Here is an 18,456-nt window from a genome sequence, read left to right on the forward strand (position 1 = left end):
TGGAGCCTGTTTCTGATTCTGTGTCTCCCTCTCTCTCTGCCCCTCCCCCATTCGTGCTCTGTCTCTCTCTGTCCCAAAAATAAATAAACGTTGAAAAAAAAAATTAAAAAAAAGAAAAGACAACAAAATTTTCATTAATTACTGCTTAAAATGGTTTTAAAAATCTCAGTATGGTTTATAGGACAAAATCTTCTTTGGTATTAACAAGAATACAATATGGAAGAGAATTCTTTAGATAACCTCTCTTTTGCAAATGGCTTTGTGGAAAATAAGTTGAGGATGTTTTCTCCAAACAAAGTTACTAACTGAAGAGGCAAACCACATAGAGGAAATATCAGCATTCTTGTTATGTTCACTGAGAATGTGTCTGTAAGCACAAGGCCATCTTGAAATGATAATAATGCAACTGAAATAGATCATTCAAGAAAAGGAGATCTATTATTGAGGCCAACATGGCCATCGACACTTGTTAGCTCGTCTCTGAAGAACAAAATCCTGAGCAGCAAAAGCTTAAAGTAAATGAAATTGTATCCAATTCTCAATCTAATGAAACGCTTTGGGCTCTGGGCCAGAAAATAGATTCGAACCATGGATGGGAATTTTTTCAAGGCCTTCAATTTAAATCACTAAAATTATTTTTAAAGTACTATTCTACTCAATCTTTTGGAATAAAAATGTAGTTTTCAGTTTTTTTTAAAAAAAAACCTTCGTTTCAATGTAAGGATGAAATGCAAGATTTCTGCCCTTAAATGATCCAAAAAAGCAGACACTTCATTCTAGTGTATACTCCACATGGAGAAGATGCCTATTATAGCCTCCCTTGACCTACAACACACACACACACACATACTCCACATATAAATATACACACAGACACATCATATACACAGTATACATACATATGTGTGCACACACACAAACACACATGTAAATATATACACAGACTATTAAATACAAATATATACATGCACACACACACTCACACTTTGTGAATGGAAAACTTGAAGCAAATATGCATATATGTCAATTTAGTATAGAGGGATTTTTCCGTTCTGAAAATGTTAAATATTATATTATGAAAATGTCTATAACCATCAGTTTCTTAACCAGTCAAGAACAAAGGAACCATTTTAAAATTACTGGTTTGTGTAAATCCTAATTTCCAGGAACTGAAGGCATTGCAAGTTCTAAGAGTGGAAAAGTATACCTCATGACACTTATTTTAAGAATGTCATACCTAAAGAGTATATAGATTTGTTTTAAAATACAAGCATTTAGGGACCCCTGGTCGACTTAGAGGTCATGAGTTCCAGCCCCATGATGAGCATAGAGATTACAAATAAATAAATACACAAATACATAAATAAATGCACTTATAAAAAATACAAGCATTTAAAAGGAAAATGTGTTGTTATGGCTCTCTTGCTCTCTGGCTCTCTCTCTTAAATAAATAAGGTAGAATTAACAGTAAGTATAGATTAATCAAGAGATCTGTATAGCAAGGAAACACCCTCCCCACCCTGCTGTTGGAAGCATAATCAAGCTGCTAAAGCCTTCCACCACCCACAGCATCTCAGGGCTCAATGGGTGGTAGTGACCCAGCTGGCTACTTAAGGAGCCAATCAGCCTGGTTTCTGTATTCCTAATCCATTTGCCTCCAGACTCCTGAGCCCTGTGCTCGCAGCTCCAAATGTAGCTGTAGAGAAATCCTGCTTGGAAATACAGACTCATAAATCTATGACTTAAGAGTCCTTCTTTGGTTAAGCTTCCTTCCTCCAAGCCCCTGGCTGTGAGGAAGAAGCCAGAGCCCAGTGATCACCATCAGGCCCTGGTATTCAGGACACTTAACTTCTGGGACCTCCATGGACCAGTGTGGATCAGCTCCCTCCTAGAATGTCACGACTCCAGGGCTTGGAATCAAGAGACAAATGACCACCTGTCAGCCATTGAAGGTCACCTGGCCAAGGTGCCACCTTCACCAGAACCATTACCACAAAACCTTAGCTAAGAAGCCTAGGATTGTTCACAGAGGAGTGGATCTTCTCACTACATTCTCAGGGAAGTGCGCAGGGGAGTGGTCTTGTGCTCTGTCCACAACCCACAGTTGCCTGAGGTGCATATCCCACTGGAGCATATCCAATCATGGTCCAAGGCCAAGGACCCAGCCCTTTTGAAGTTTATGGATCTAGAGGTGACACAAATTCATCTGCCATTCCTTCTCATCTTGTAGGACCCTTACTTTTCTTACTCTTTTACTTCTTTATCAAGACCCTCAATTATTGTGTATGGAACTGACACTCTGTATGATCATTGCAGAGTTGTGTTGACCTGTTTTGGAACACTTAGATCACGACTAGAGACTACAATCTACTGAGGTTCCAGGAGGTTCTGAAAGAGCTCATATAGTAGCCAGCTTTGGACTATACATATTCCCCTGAACTCACTTCAGCCTTGGACGGCTCTGGATGGGGTCTTCCACTTCCTTCCACACAATGTCGTGGGATATGATCCTTATTTATTTACATAATCTTATCACAGATAGCCATCTCATTTGTGACATCTCTTGATTTATTCACATATTTACCTGTTCATCCAAAAAACGTTGATTAAGTGTCTGCTATTTGCTTGACACAGTGTTAAGTAGTGGGAATCTATAGATGAATAAAATATAGTCCCTTTCCTCAATGAGCTTACAGCTCACTAGAAGAGAGAGATGAGTAACTCAATACTTAAAGAACAATGTAGTAACTGCTATTAGCTTTGGGGGAAATGGAGACAGAAGCTTCTAAATCAGTTCTCATGTGCAAGAGAATAGAGTCTGACCACCTCTGATGTCATGTTTCTGATATCCATCCTTTATTCACAGAGTTTCCAAGCTTAGGTTGCTGAGATAGCCAATTTCAGGTCATGCCAATGTGGAACTAGGGCCATGTTGATGTGTGTGGCTTTAACATCCACCTGTAACTGTAGAACCTCTAATTTCACTCAAAATCTCCCTCAGGTGTTCTAGGAGGTAATCCAGTGGGGGGGGGGATGTCATGTGTGCTTACCTAAGTCCTCTCTGTCCCTCCTGATCTGAGTCCTCTGCTGCATTTCAGGCTTTGTGAGTGTGCCTCATCCTGCCACTGTCACAGCTGCTATGAGGGTATATGGCTGCTATCCAGGCAAAAGCACTTCCTCCAGTTATTCCCACAGCTGGTGGCATTGCTTTCTGCCAGCTTTTCCTTACTGCAAAAGCTGGGGATATCCCACATCACTATGCCAGTCACTAAGGAGAATCTGCTGAAACTGGGACTGGTAAGGCATGAGCACCCATGTCTACTTCAGGTTGAAATTTCTGACTTTTGTTCTGCACTCAGTTGCCTTGATCCCCACGTGCTCCTGGCTCCCATGTCCCACCACTCAAAAAGGCTCTGTGTGAAATTAGTTCATGAGCTTTTTACTTGTCACTGAGACTCAGCCCTGTGTCCTGGGCTTTGGCCTGGAAGAAGGAGGAGTGAGGGATCATCTTCACAGTGGAGGATATCCTGTGCCCCAAATCCAACCACTCTTGATTACCCTGTCATTCTTCTGGAATCAAGTTTATATGCCTGACCTTCTCCTCAAGACAAATACTTTTCTAGAAGATTTCTTCATCTGCCACTTAAGTATGCTCCCAATAGATCTTTCCATAGTTCTCTAGCCACACCCAGGAGTATGGAAATTTCTGTGGATGCTGCTACTAAATTACAGGCACTGTTGCCTGGCAAAGTCCTGGAGCTCTCTGTTTTCCACTTCTCAATTCAGATATTGTCATGTACCCTCTAAAGAAGTGGCAGCTGAATTAAAGAGATGTCCTAGAAACCAAGAATTTCAGACTAGAAGCACCAACTTCTATTGGACCACTGATGCCATTTCCTGTTCCTCACAAGGGCCAACATACCTTCAAGAGTATCCCATGCTAAAAAAGATCTAAGAGCTCAGCTTCTGCTTGCACAGAACTTCTGCTTGCACAACTCTTCCTTTCAAGGGAGGGCAGCCTTACATGATGCCATTACCTGAGAGAACTCCTGGCCATCAGTGTACCATTCAAATTTGGTACTTGGAGGGAACCTCACATCCAACTGAGACTGAATGTTCAAGGGACTTCCATACATGTCACTTCAGCAACAACTCTCCTGTCTTTCATAGGGCTTTTATTTTCAATTAAGTCTAGACAAGTAAGGTAGCTGCTGAATGGTTGAATTCTGGATAAGTGAGATGTTGCATAAATCCAAATTAAGCCACTGAACAGATTATACCGCAAAAAGCATTGTGTTGGATGCTTACGTGTATTCATTGCAATCTTTTTCTATGCCTATAGAATGACAGAAATGATGAAGCAAAACCCTCATGAAAGCTATTCACAGTTTAGCATTTACCGTCATACGGAAATGTCAATTTCATCTAACAAAGAGAATATTAGGGACATGTTCAATATAAAATGCAAATATAATAGCTTAGTGGGCTGGTTAAGTCAGCTGTGTTTCACTTAAACCTATTACCTTGGCAGATTAAATACAGTTCCAGACCTTTTGCAAGAAGGATATTCTGATGAAGTTACATCTTATACAAGCTTTTGAGACTGTTCCATATGAGTAGATTGAGGACCAAAATTAGTAAGGAATAAGAACGAATGGGACACAGCCATGGAGAAATAGGAGGATCTTGCCCTGCAAACCTTCCAATACCCACTAAGAAATATTGTTATTTGCTCAAGGATAATTATGAGTAATTCATAGCAAAGATTAATCTCTCATGTGATAAAATAGGTGAGGATACCCCAATCTTTCCAGGCCTGCCTAACTACTTCCAAATTTTGATACCTACTTGTATAACCCAACTCATCTAAGTAGAGGTTGGGACCACCCTGTCTTGTGATGCTGGCTGTACCTTGGTGTTTCTGCAGCCATGTGAGGCACCTAGCTCCCTTAGCTGAAACTCCACAATAGTAGACCCCTCTCTTGTGTCAAACACTTCAGACTCTGACCTCATCTTCACCTCCAGGACTCATGGGCACATCATGCCTTGTTTTACCATTACCACATCCTGCTGGATATAACTTCTTACTTGAATGCCACATAATCCATCATTCCATGGCACCGCCCAGTTTCTGGACTGTGGACAGTTGGACTGTGGACTATGGACAGTTTCTAGGACTACCTTTTCTCATCTCCCACCCTACACCTCCACACCAATGAAAAAGTTGCTGGCTCCTAGAATATCCCACTTAATGCCTGTACTCAATAAGACAGGCTTGGTGGAAATTAACCAGCCCCATCCAGTTTGCCCAGCCAAGTTCTCTCATCCCTTCATTGCATGATCATTTATAAGCTTTGGGGTTTTAATATCAGGTGGCATTTCCCTGGGGGCTCTTCCAAAGGAGCATCTTGCAAATTACTGCAGAGAACTACAAAATAATTGATCGCTTTTTTAAAAGAGCATTCCCTCTGTAGATTCTATAATCATTTTTGCTTTGTATTACATTAATATACTGTGAATATTATCTGTTCATAGATATATGTGTATATATATGTTTTCTTCACATACATATGATTTCTTCATATATATATGATTTCTTTATATATATATACATATATATATATACATACACATACATACACATATATATGTGTGTGTATGTGTATATAGATATAGATATAGTCAAAAATATGAAGAAATCATGCTCAATGATTCCTGTTCTAAAAACTCTACTTGGATGTTGCTATTAGCTCCAAGTGTTTCTGCCAAAGAGGATACTGGTCCACAGAGCAATGGTTATCAGGCTAGTGGTTAAGGAAGAAGGGGTGGCAGACAGATAGTTGTAGTAGGTTCTATAAGGGAAATGTGGGTATAGAGGACTTTACTGAATAGTTGTGAACCAGACTTCAGAGAGCTGCATTTTCCTTTTGATTCTGCCCTAACTAGCTGTGGAATGCTACACTAGTTAATCCTGTTCGGCCAATATTCTCCTCTGTGCATTGTGGAAGTTGCCCTAGAGCAGCTTTTTCAACTCCAGTCTTCCATGTTTCCATGAATGTGTATTACCTAGAAGTCAGGGCAGATGACTAATTAGGAATCTCCAAAATTATAACAAAAGCAACAATTCCCAATTCCCATTTTCATAGTACCTTTCTGCCTGACTTCAAGCTGAGCGCTTTACATACATTTATCTCATTTAATCCTCACAGTCATTCCTGGAGGTTGGTATCATGGTCCCCATTTCCCAGAAGAGGGAACAGCTCTCAAGGCAGTTATCCAATTCCATTAGGATGGCAGCAAGCATATATAACAGAGCAGAGATTCCAATCCTGCTGGAATCAACTCCAAGCTCACTTGTAGCGAGACATAGTAAGAAGTTCCAGAGGCTCTTGTCATCACTCCAGTTATCTGAAATCCTGCTATGCTTTACACTGTAAATTCCTGATTTACCCCTTTTCCTGACTTCTAAAACGTATGTGTGTCTGTGCCTCTGGCTTGTGTGAAAGGGTAACATAGTGTTTAGAATGCTTCATCCATTCTTTGCAACCAGATGGAAATCAATAAGAAAACAGCAAAAAATGAACTTCTGAGCAGCTGTTTGCAAAATGAAATGTAAGTGAAGATAAGACCCAAAGAGGGCACGATTTAGCTCCAAAGAATAGCTTTTTAAGACAGTCATATAAAATCCTCTTCATGTAGGCAAAGAAGCCTAACATGAGTCAATTGTAATTTTGCTGAGGCCACCTTTAAATCATAAACATTAAGCGGGTAAAGGTGACAGTGGGAGACTTCACCTAGTTGGAGATGGAGTCTAAATGATTGCCCAGCCTTTGCATCTCATTGTAACAAACCAGTTTTGTTTCTTTGAGTAAAATGCACCATCCCACCCCCAACAATCAACTTCTAGTGAGTGGCAATTATTTATGTGAAGAGTTCCAAGAAAGTGAAGGTGATCCTTTTCCAGAATGAAGTTTTGCACAAATTAAAGAATGAACTCCAAAGTCAGAATTGCACTGTGAACAAGGTCATCATCGTCTCTACTTGGAAATAAGCAAAAGCTCTAATGTTTTATCCATATATTCTGGTAATACAATGAATCTTCATTCATAGACTCTGTACTTAAAAATTCACCTCCTCCAAGTTATTTGTAATGTAGCAGTACTTACAGTGTTTTGATGGTCATTTGTGGACATGTACAGAGGGGCAAAAATATAGAATAAGTACTTCAATAGGCACATTCCCAGCCGAGTTTGAATGAAGCAATACTCTAACTTCTTGTTTCAATTCTCATACTGTAGACAGGTGTTTTATTCCCTGTTTATTTAGTGCTACATCTTTCACATTTTGTACTTTTGGTTCACTGTTTAAAATGACTCCCAATAATGCAAAAGTGTGGTCTGGTGTTATTAAGTATGAGCAGGCTATGCTGTGACTTACAGACAGAACACATGTATTAGATAAGTTTCAATCAGGCAAAGAGTTATAATGATATTGGCCATGAATTCAATACTAATGAATCAGCAATATATATTAAATAAGATGTCTTTTAACAAAAACACACTTAAAACAAGGTTATGTATTGATCACTTGACAAAAATATGATGACCAGAGGCTGAAAGGAACCTAACCTTATATTTCTCCTAGGAGCAATAGTTCAGCATTTGCTAATTCAAAGTCTTTGTTGACTTTATAGAATATAACTACCATAAATAATGAGAATTGGCTGTATTTGCAAATGTAGGAATTCCTAATGATGTCATGAGCTTTTTCATGGGACTGTCAAGGTACTATGGTACTAACAATTTCATGCCATTTTCTGCTTCGTGGAAGATGGACACTTAAAAAGCCATCCTGATTATTCCTTCTATGGTAGACAGTTTTTCCTGCTATTCAATTCAACCAGTATTAACTGAATGTACTAGAATATACTGCTATTGGAAGATATGCAAAAGAAGCATTCAGCAGTCTTGACCTCAAGGGATTTCACCTTTGTTAGAAAGACTAGGCTTAAAGTGGCAGATGTAGCCAGGTCCAAAGGAAGGTAGACACATCTTAGAAGTGGCAGGGAGAACAACGAGCTCCCTGAGGCATAACCTAAGGGGAACAGGCTATTTTTCTAATAGTAACCTTGAACTGTTAATTTAGTGTTTCCTCCAGGAACTCCACAAAGGAAGTTCAGCTTTAGCCAAAGCTGCTAATTAACTCCAAAGTTTCTACCACATCAGCACACACCTCAAGACCACCCCAGCATTCATTTCTCACCTGACAGAAGTCAAAAAACTGATGTAAGTGAGAACTGCACCATAGGAAATCTTTTTTCCACCATGAGAAATGGTTGCTGTATTTCCCTCAGTTTGATTATTTGGGGGACCTGTAATTTGACAGCTCAAAAAAACAGCATTTATGATACTCAGAATAAAAACAGTAATGTTAATATATTAAGCATCCAGTATACACCAGAACCTGTGCTGGGTTCTGGGACCACAGGGATAAAAGTCACAGTCTCTACCTTTAAGTGTCTCACAGTCAGATAGGAGAACCTATTTGACTATGCCAGTGGGGTAAATGCTGTGGGACAGCAGGCAGGGGTATAGGGCTTGTGGCAGCATATAATCTGTAGTAGGAGTCTTGGGTGGGGTGGGGGGGTGTATTGCTTCTTGCTGGAACAGAACCGTGAAGGTGAAGGAATTGGCCAAATGAAAAAAAGTAGAGGTGAACATTCCATGAGGCAGGAACATTTTATGAAACCCTAGAGGCATAAAAGAGCTATGAGTATTCTGTGACCTATAATATAGGGTGAGAAATGGAAGAATTTTAAGAAAGAAGGCTGGGAAGGCCCTGCAAGGCCCTGATCATGAGGAGCCTTGAAGACCAAGTTAGAAAGAGTCCACTGAAGGTTCACAGAGGCAAGCAAAATGGTCATATTTGCATGTTCTATAGATGAGTTAGAAGTAGTACAGAGAATGCATTGTGGGCTGGGCTTGTCTGAGAATGAAGAGAACAGCTGGGCTGTTAGAAAGCCACTGGGAAAATAAACCAAGAGAGGAGCAGTCAGAATTTAGTGAAAATGAGTGGTTAGAGAGAAATTAAGAAAGTAGTATTGAAAGAACTCAAAGAGCAGTTGGCAGTGAGAGGGGTGAAGGAAAAGGGATCCAGAAGGAGAAGGTTTGGGGATGATGGTAAGTTTAGAGGGTATTGAGTTAGGAGTGCCTGAGGAGATGTCAGCAGGCAGCCAGATATCCAGAGCTGAGTTCAGGAGAGTGGTTTGGGCTGGAGATGAGAAGTTGATGATTAGTTTAGAGATGACTATTGAAATCAAGGGTTTACATTTACACAAGGCAGTTGAGAATAGAGGAGAACCACAGAAGCCACTTGGGGGAACACTAATATGAAAGGGATTAAAAAGGGAGAATAAGTCTGAGATGAAGCAGCCATAAATAAAGGAGGAAATCTAGCATAGCATCGTATCAGATAGGAAAGAAAACAAGAGTGTCATGGAGGAGGGAGTGGTCAAGAGACTGTAACTATGGGGAAGGAAAGTACAATTGAATTGGTCACTAATGACCTGAGGTAGTTTTAATGGGGAGTAGAAATGGAAGCAGAGTGCTTTGTTAGAGATGCAAAAGAAAGCAAAGAGCTAAAAACAGGGCAAATGTAGACTGGCTGTGGATAAACCTGACTTTCAAGGGAACAAGGGAGGGGGGGGCAGATAAGAGAAAGTGAAAAGTTAAAGAAGGTTTCTGCTATTGCCAGTTGGAACTTAGCCCTGGTTCTTAACTGCTGGCAGGGTATAAGGAGCATTTTCAAATTGCACATGACTACAAATTACACAGATTACAAAATGAGAACCTCATAGTGAGGGAGTAAGGGTGGGGAGGATGAGAGAGGATCAAGAATAGAGGAAGCCTTGGGTAAGGGGTTCTGAAGAGGATATTTCTAGAAGAATCTATGAAGAATAATGAAACAGCATGAGGCTAAGACTAGAATCCGTGAATGCCTCTTACCAGCTTCCAACTTGATGCAGTTTCGTCATCTCCCAGAGCCTGCATATCCTCACATGCAAAACAAGCTAAATACAATCTGCCTTGCTGGGTTGTAGTGAGAATTAAACAGGATAATACGCATGAAGAACACCTTGGAAATCGGAAGGCCCTATTGTACTTGTGTGAGAGGGGGGCCTCCTTGCTGCCCGTTACCATCTGCTGAGATGCCTTTTCCTGCTGAAGTTATATCAGGTGCCACAGGAAAAATTTCTTCCAAACTACATGCAGGATCTCTCTTCTGGGGATTTCTATCTTTTTTTTTTTCTTACCCACTTGAGATGTAGAGTTCTGTGGATGAATAAGAGAAAAAGAAATTAATTGTTTTTAAACGTTAACATAGCACTCACTAATCACTAATGGTAACAACAGGTGGAGATAAATATGAAAATATGCAAACATATTTCTTTCTAGGTATTTAGTCTTCCCAGCCATGACCTTTGTAAGAAAAAAAATCTTTGTGGAGATCACTACCTTAGAAAAAGATAGCATTATACCATGACTGCTAAGATGCCAGGGACCACAAGGCAAGTAAGCCAGGCACACATCCATTTCCTTCCCCTCTTTATTGTTTTAAATTAGCAGTTCCCTCTTGTTCCAACAGAATATACCCTCCTACGGATGTGTGCCATATAGTTGCTAATATGTATATATATTATAAATGAAATAAAATATAGTATTTCACAGAAAGCCTGGGCATTAGGAAAATATAATGTAAAATAAAGTAAAACAAAAATACATAGGTGCTAGGTACTTTAAACTAAAGCAAATATTGTAAAGTGGCATGCTGTGGACCAAGACCATCCTCAAAAATATTTTTTGTTTGACCCATGGATTGTTTAAGACACACACACAACTGGAGCCAGTGTTTCAAAATCAATATAGTTATATTTAAACATCCCAATATCTACCACCTCTTAGAACATTGGAAGATTAGGCAACACAAAGCGTGGCTTTTATAGCCCTAAATAGAAGTGAGCGGCTCTGTCTCCAGTTCATCCCAAGTTCCACTCCTCCCTCTTGCCTCCTCGGGCTGGGGCCCACAGGTCAGCCTGAAGTATGTAAGACAGCATGACCCCTGTTATAAGTCAGACCACTGGTACACTACAATGGAAGAGAAGATGTTTGTCCAAGGATAAAGTGGCTAAAAGATGGAAAAAGGAAACAAACTTTTCCCATCCCAGATACTTGGTGGGGAGTGCCTGAATCTTAGTTTTTAAACAACATTCCATCTACTTTACCATGGGGCTCTGCAGAAGTACAAGTCAAATCTTCCTTGTGAGTTTTTCTGTATGCTAGAGATTAAAATAAAAGCAACTACTTCCTTTGGGATAAGTCTAGTGTGTAGCCCAAGAGAAAAATTCGTATTACTTCAGAAGCTGAGACAATTCGCCAAAAGATCCCAAGAGGCTCTTCCTACCCTCAAAAGGTCAAGAAAATTTGATAACCTGTGATGAAGTGGAAAGACATCTGGTAGACCACACTTTAGAGTTAGGAAGAGAAAGCTCATTCCTAAGTTTTATTCATACAGATGTACTGGCCGTGGCTGGTGTTTGCCACATAGAAGAAATTCCCAAGCATTGCGTTCTTGGGCTCTCGTCAAGTGGTCTGTTGTCTGTGGAATTTCCTATTCTCCAGCCCCAGAGCAGAAAGCAAACCCCCCCACACACCAGCTTTGGCCGTCATGAGGTTTAAAGAGGATCATTTGTTTTCATTACAGCCCCTTGAAGCCCTTCCTTCCCTCCTCATTAATGAATTTCCAGTCTTTCATCAAAAAACAAAAACAAAAAAACAAACACAAAAAAGGACCTGACAGAGGACATGGTTAAGTGGCTGGCACGCATGGCGATGCCGGCTTTAAAGAGAGTAGACGGCCATTTACTGATCGCAAGGAGGGGTTGACATCTTTGGTTAGTATGCTAATTTCGTCTCCTGCATTTAACATTCAGATCAGGTCTGTACAGGCCCTCCAGAGCAGCAGAGTCCGGGGATGGGTGGCTGTCTGCCTTGCAGCATTGAGCATTCTCGGCATGAATTGCATAAATGCCCAAACACTGTCTGCTCCGACTTTATTCTCTTTTCCTCCCTCTCCGAGAGAGACACAGACACAGAGCCACACACATGCAAGCACACACTACATGTAATGCCATCACTCACACACACACACACACACACACACACACACACACAGTATAGACACAGGTCTCTATGAATGCTGAAGAAATGCAACGCAAGGTGCCCAAGTCATCCACGACTGGCTTAATTCCTCCTCCTCTGGGTTTCCAAGGCATACTTCTGCAGGATATATTTCTCCTGCTCAAGAAACTTGCAATGTATGGGGGAGTCAGAATTTAAAAAGCAACATGAAGAATAAAATCCCAGTCAGAAGGAGGACATCTTATCTATTGACCTTCCAGTCTCAGAAATCCTTTCCATAAAAAAAGCCCCAATTCCATTCAGGTGAAAGAGAACCAGATAGCTCAGTTAAATGAACACCCAGAAATAAAAGAAGATCCAGCTCATTTTATTCCTCGGGGTCTCCACTTTGTCATTTGTGTTTGGAACCCTGTATTTTAAAAAGTCCTATTCATGACTGGTTTTGGACTCACCATGCCACAGCTGGGTGACAACAGAAGTGGAACCCCAGACTAGCTCCCCCATGGTGGTTCAAATGGCAAAAGACAGTCACCTGGCACCATCGCCAGAAGCCCAGTCTACGGAAAACCGAATCTCCTCAACCTCCTTTTTCCAGGATATTTTTGTAACATTGCAGCAGCTTCCTGGAGACAAACAGAGAATCGGCAGCTCCTATTATCAGAAGGCACATTTAGGGGTTGCTTTTAATAAACCGAAGCAATTTTGAGCATGCAGGAGCTCCAATTAAAAGGAAAGGACAGGTTGGTTTTTACTGTTTTGTTTTCTTAAAGTATGACATAGCTTTGTAACCTGGAATGCTGTGGTTCCTTCCTCTGGACACCCTGGTGGTCCCTGGTCCTGTCCCCTGGTGCCCACACAGGATTTCATGTTGGCTGAGGAACACCAGGCAATTCCTGTCCGAGCCTCCGACAGGAGCAAGGGGTGTTTCCTCTGAGCTGCAGACTTGATTTGCCTCGATTTTTTTTTTTTTTTTTTTTTTTTTGGCTCTGGTCCAAGATGTTTTCCTGTCATCATTTCACTGTCTTTTCCAGTAATCCCTTTTTTAAACATTGCCAACAATTAGTCGATTTATCTCCTCCACCACCACCACCACCACCACCATCACCACCACCCCCACCTCCATATCCAGGCAAACACACACTCCACTAAGCCCCATCACTGTCTTGTTTCGCCTTCAAGTATAAGAAATTACAGCTTCTCATTAGCTGGAGAGCACGTTTGGAACGGCTTTGTGTTTACTCACTTAGCAAGTGATGCTGGCCTTTTTAATTATTCTCCCTCCGCGTGCCATCAGAGAGCGGCAAGCTGTTCCAGTCGAACCAAGCGACTGCATATCCTCCACAAGGCAGTTGGAAGTAATCGTGTTTTACCTCGCTGCTGCTGCTTTCTTCCTGTCCTTGTCAGCAAGCCAAGGAATCCCCCCAAAGCTCTTACGTAGGAGATACCAAACTGTGAGTCACTTCTCACTCCCAGAGCCGAGGGAGTCCGCTGCACGGTGCACGGAGCAGCAGACCACGATGGGGGCTTCCTCCAAGCCACCGAGATCCCTGGAACCAGGTGCCCATCATCACTTGGTTTTTCTTGCTGTTGCTCCCTCTTTCTCTTCCACCCTTGTCCACTCCTTCATTTCCCAGTGCCTTCCTCGTTTCCTCTTCCTTTCTGTGTCGCCGACAGCCGCAGACCCAGCAAGAGCTGGGTCCCTCTCGCCTTCTGTTATTTTTTTTTTTTTCCCCTGCAGCAGGCTTTGGCTGCTACCTCTGCGAGCCGGATCACCAAAGACACACGACTCACTCACAATGAATAATCAATACAGATATTGATCTGCGGAAAATGTTTGTAAATTCCTGAAAGGGAATCAGGAGCAGGGGGCAGGGAGGCTCGTGGGGGACGACGCTGGAGGGCTCGTGGCGGTAGGCAGCAGAACTTCATTTGGATCCCAAGTCTTGCCGGCTCCGAGGTGACGGTACCGGAATGCGTGCGGTCGAGGGTGTGCGCGTGTGAGTGCGCGTGTGACGAGGGTGTTGTGCATTCTCCTTTCTCTACAGCTGCTTTCCCCAAAGAATCAAGAGCCAAATGGTCGGGAGCCCCCGTCAGTGCCATGTCTTGGCTGCGGGCCAGCACTGTTTTGTTTTCATTATCACACGCTACTTTGCAATTTGCATAAATACAGGGTTATTTTTTATCGTGTCGCCCAAAAGATAGGGAAAAAAATAGAAGTCTTTGTTGTGTGCAAGAGGGGCTTGCTGCCTACTCATCATGGCTAAGGATTTAGTGTATGTAGAGGGCTCCAGAAGAAATGCGGCCAAAGAAGTGGAAATCACAGAAAAGAAGGCAGGAGAGACAAAAAGAGGACTTTAAAGAGAGAACTGCAGGCCACTCAGCTTGGTGGAACCAAATATTAGGGATACGTTTTCCTCTGTGGAGAAGGGCTAGAGCCTTAGACAAGCAAAGAAGAGAGAAAGATGACCAAGGTCTAACCGGTGCCCTGGAGTCGGGAGGTTTCCCTCTGTCAGCTGCAACCAGCTATTTAATCTCGGTGGGAATGGTAAGAAGGACATTGAACACAAACTTGCCTTTTCCTGCCCTCATGCAAAACCTAGAAAGAGTGGGGGCAGAGGAAGCGTCCCCTCCCTCCCTCCGCTCTGCGCCATTGGGTTTTCAGCAGGCGAGCAGTTCTGGACCGTGGGCTTTTATCCGCCCCTTCCCCTACGACTCCATCCTTCCGTCGTTCACCTGAGCTTCCTGAATTGCACTTGCCCTAGTACGGAATGGAATTTGCACCCTCCCCTTGGCTTTCTCATCTTCAGGAAAGTGAGCCCAGGAGCATCTTACTCTAGACAATATGCTTTGGGTGACTTTCTCCTGCATGCGCCCAGTCCTGGCTGTTGAGATGAGGCCTCCTGAAGTTATGCCCCCACGTGGAAGCCAGGCACGCTCACGTGTCCCAGGGAGTGACACCTCATTGCTGAAAAAGCTTCTAGCTCTCTCAGGCCATTGGATGTCCCCCTTTGATGTCCTCTTTCATCTGTCCCCCCACTCACTCTGGTGGTGGTTTTTTTGGTTTTTTGTTTGTTTGTTTGTTTGTTTTTGATTCAGTAGTAAAATCTCTTTGGGATCGTTCTCCTCTTTTCTCCCATTGCTCTGTCTTCTGCTGGCCTGGTGACAGAAGGGATGCGTCACCTTTGAGATAGCCATCTACAGTGAGACCTCCGAAGAGGATTCAATTCCAGCACCCCCTGTCCAGAAAAGAGCTGTGTGCTTTATCAGCCAGCAGCAGCAGCAGGAGAAGGAATACGGATTTTTTTTTTATCCCCTTTCTGGCTTCTGATTAGCTCCAGCAATCCAATTAGCAGAGGAATTTATATCACTCGGGCTGAGGTGCCCCTACTCATCACGGCAGCTCAAGCCCACTCATAAATTCTGCGGATACTACATCCTCCTATGACATGGATTAATTACAACATCAGACCTTCCTGAGTAGGTCGACCAGTGAAGGTATATGTGAATATCAGAAGTGAAAAAGAGGCAAAAAGGCAGGACTTTTTGTGCATCACCAAGGATGCATGAAGGCTGTCCTGTGCACCCGCCACTCTGTGCATCCCTCACTGTTCTAGTGTGTGTCAAAGAGGCTGAGTGGGCCAGATTCAAGCATTACGCAGGAGTGGCTACATCATGGCACACCCATGTGTTTTCTCCTTATAACTAAGACATTTATTGTGAAACTTTGGGACTCCTAGAGACTGACTCACTTCCTCCTTCTAGCCTATACTTCCCCCAACACAGTTAAATTATTTAAAATAGCTCCATGAAGAGAAATGTCATTATCTTCATTGGTATTCCATTCCAGTTGGGTGCAATTGTGATATTGTTGTACCCTTCTATCTATCTACGACTCCATTCCAAATTTATCTTTACGTTCATCAATCTCAAGCATCTACCTCTCCATTCACCTAACTATATTCATTTATATATCAACTCTTTATTCTGCTTCCCAGGATTCTGTTCATCCATGTGCATCTAGCTATCCATTTTCTAACCAGGTATTGATCTATGAATATCTTTCTATTATCTGTCATCTACTTGCCTATCCTTTGTGTCCCTATTAATTCATTCATCTGTATTATCCATCTGTTTTTCCATCTATTCATTAATCTATTCGTGTATCTATCCATTCAATCATCTATCATTTGCTTATCAGTTGCCTTTTACTTTGTGCCTTTTGTTGCCTATGATCTTAACAGAATCCCAGACTCACATTCTCAATCATTTTTCAGGTAAATAATGCCCAATTTCCTAATGAAGTCTATAAATGCCATACACTTGGCTATCTGTTCTCTGGTTTAAAAGTCCTATAAACTAAAGAAGTTCATAAAAATGGCATGATTTTAAATGAGTTAAAAACTGCAAAGAAAATATATTTTCCTGGATTCCTGGGGCATTTTCTTTGCTTAATACAAGTATGCATTTCTCCTCCCTTTTAAACCATGGCTTTAAAAGAGGGAAATTTCAGATAATGTGTTACACATAAATCTCATTCAGGATGTTGTGTCTAACACTGAGAGAACTCCTTGCAAAGGATCTAATTCAACCAGAGCTAACTTGAGATTATTTTTATCATAAAGCAAAACAGATACTAAACCCTAACATGGTAATGTGGTCATACATGTGTGGATTTATGTTATATCCAGGTCGGTGGTCGAGTAGCGATTTGGGAACTAAAAATAGATATTGTTTTTCCCTCATTACTTTTATTCAGAATACATTCAGGTTTTGGCCAAAACTTGAGATTCAACATCATCTCAGAATGACCCTTCATTTATTAGCATCCAAGATAATGGGTCATGTGAAGCATTATTGGGTTGGGGAGAAACATTAATGGATGAATCTCATTTCTCTTTGGGACAGAAACTACAGTTTGTTGCTGTGAGTGAGGACTGAGGCATTTGATGAGCTTTTCTCTGTATTTCCAGGGAATCCCTTCCCAAAAAACAGCCCAGGTCAGAATCCTAAGGGCAATGTCTCTGACCCTAGCCATCTATAATAATCTGTTAGTTTGCTGCCAGTATTATCAGTTAAGTATCCAAGTTTTGCTTTTTTTTTTTTTAACTAAATTGAACTGTATTAATGTCGATAAAGCCAATAAAGACCTCAACAGTTTTGGAGTTGCACTCCTCAAGGAGCAAGCAAGGCTCCAAGCCATGTGTCCTCCAAAAAAACGAGGGGGATGAAAACCCCTTCATTCTTCTTCTCATGTTATTTCCATTTATTCCATTGCCATAGCTTTCTGGATCCTGTCATAATCAGCAATGAGGTTACATGATATCATGTTCGAGTCGTGGCTTTTTTGTCATGCTAACCAGGGCCGACTTCTCCATTAGTCTCAGTAGACACGCTACAACACTTTCAGGGGCCCACAGTGTTTTAATTTCTTTAAAATCATTAAAATGGTAAAATTTTTGGTTAAGGAAAGTGTGGGGGCGGGGGGTTAGATATTTTTTTATTTTTAAGTAATCTCTACAGCCAACATGGGGCTTTAACTCACAACCCTGAGATCAAGAGTTGCATGCTTTCCTGACTGAGCCAGCCAGGTGCCCCAGTCAAAGAAAATGCTTTAATATCTAATGTTAATGTATTTATATTAATGTCAGTGCAGTCATAAAACATAAGTTTGAATAATTTTTTAGGGAGGAAGGAGTCCAGGAAGGCAAAAGCACCATAGCTAATGAAAGCTACACATGATGTGGCTTTGACATTTACCAGACTTCTTATAACAGTTGTGCTCAAACTAGTGTGGTGATTAAGGACCTGCTCAGGAGCCAGACTGCCTGGGTTCAAATCCTGGTGGTATCACTTTCTCTAGAGTCATGCACTTCTTTGAGTCTCTCCTTAGCTGTGAAATGGAGACAACGGTATCACCTAGTGCATAGGAATGCTGTGAAAATTAAATGAGATTGTGCATGGAGCCTGCACGTAATAAGGGCTCAATAAAATTTGTTATGATAACTGTTATTATTGTTTTGGTTTTGATGTCTGTGCTTTAATTATCCGCCTCTCTGTAATCCAGCAACTCTGACTAAATCAGTTCCTTTTATTTAAAAAAAAATTGTATTATCTTCTAGTCCCCATGGACAGAAGAAAAAGATGATAAATGAAGTTTTCTTCCTACTCCAGAAATTGGGAAATTTTCTCTCTTGGAAGTAGTAAATTCCGTACTGTCTACCTGGAGCCAGGTCTTTATTCTGTATTATAAAACTCTTCC

General features: G+C 41.6%; 1 long non-coding RNA gene across 2 annotated transcripts; it reads right to left on the minus strand.

The window, feature by feature from the left end:
* Positions 1-23: 23 nt before the first annotated feature.
* Positions 24-12,906, minus strand: LOC122494407. 2 transcript variants are annotated; one of them, XR_006300155.1, is made up of 3 exons: positions 12,650-12,897; positions 10,197-10,331; positions 24-68 (listed from the first exon to the last, which is right to left on the minus strand). It is a non-coding gene; the product is annotated as an uncharacterized LOC122494407 (long non-coding RNA). The 2 variants fall into 2 exon arrangements; XR_006300154.1 differs by lacking the exon at positions 24-68 and having other exon boundaries at positions 9,983-10,331; positions 12,650-12,906.
* Positions 12,907-18,456: the final 5,550 nt, after the last annotated feature.

Source organism: Prionailurus bengalensis, chromosome E2 (assembly GCF_016509475.1).
Source record: "Prionailurus bengalensis isolate Pbe53 chromosome E2, Fcat_Pben_1.1_paternal_pri, whole genome shotgun sequence".
In the NCBI taxonomy this organism is placed as follows: domain Eukaryota; kingdom Metazoa; phylum Chordata; class Mammalia; order Carnivora; family Felidae; genus Prionailurus; species Prionailurus bengalensis.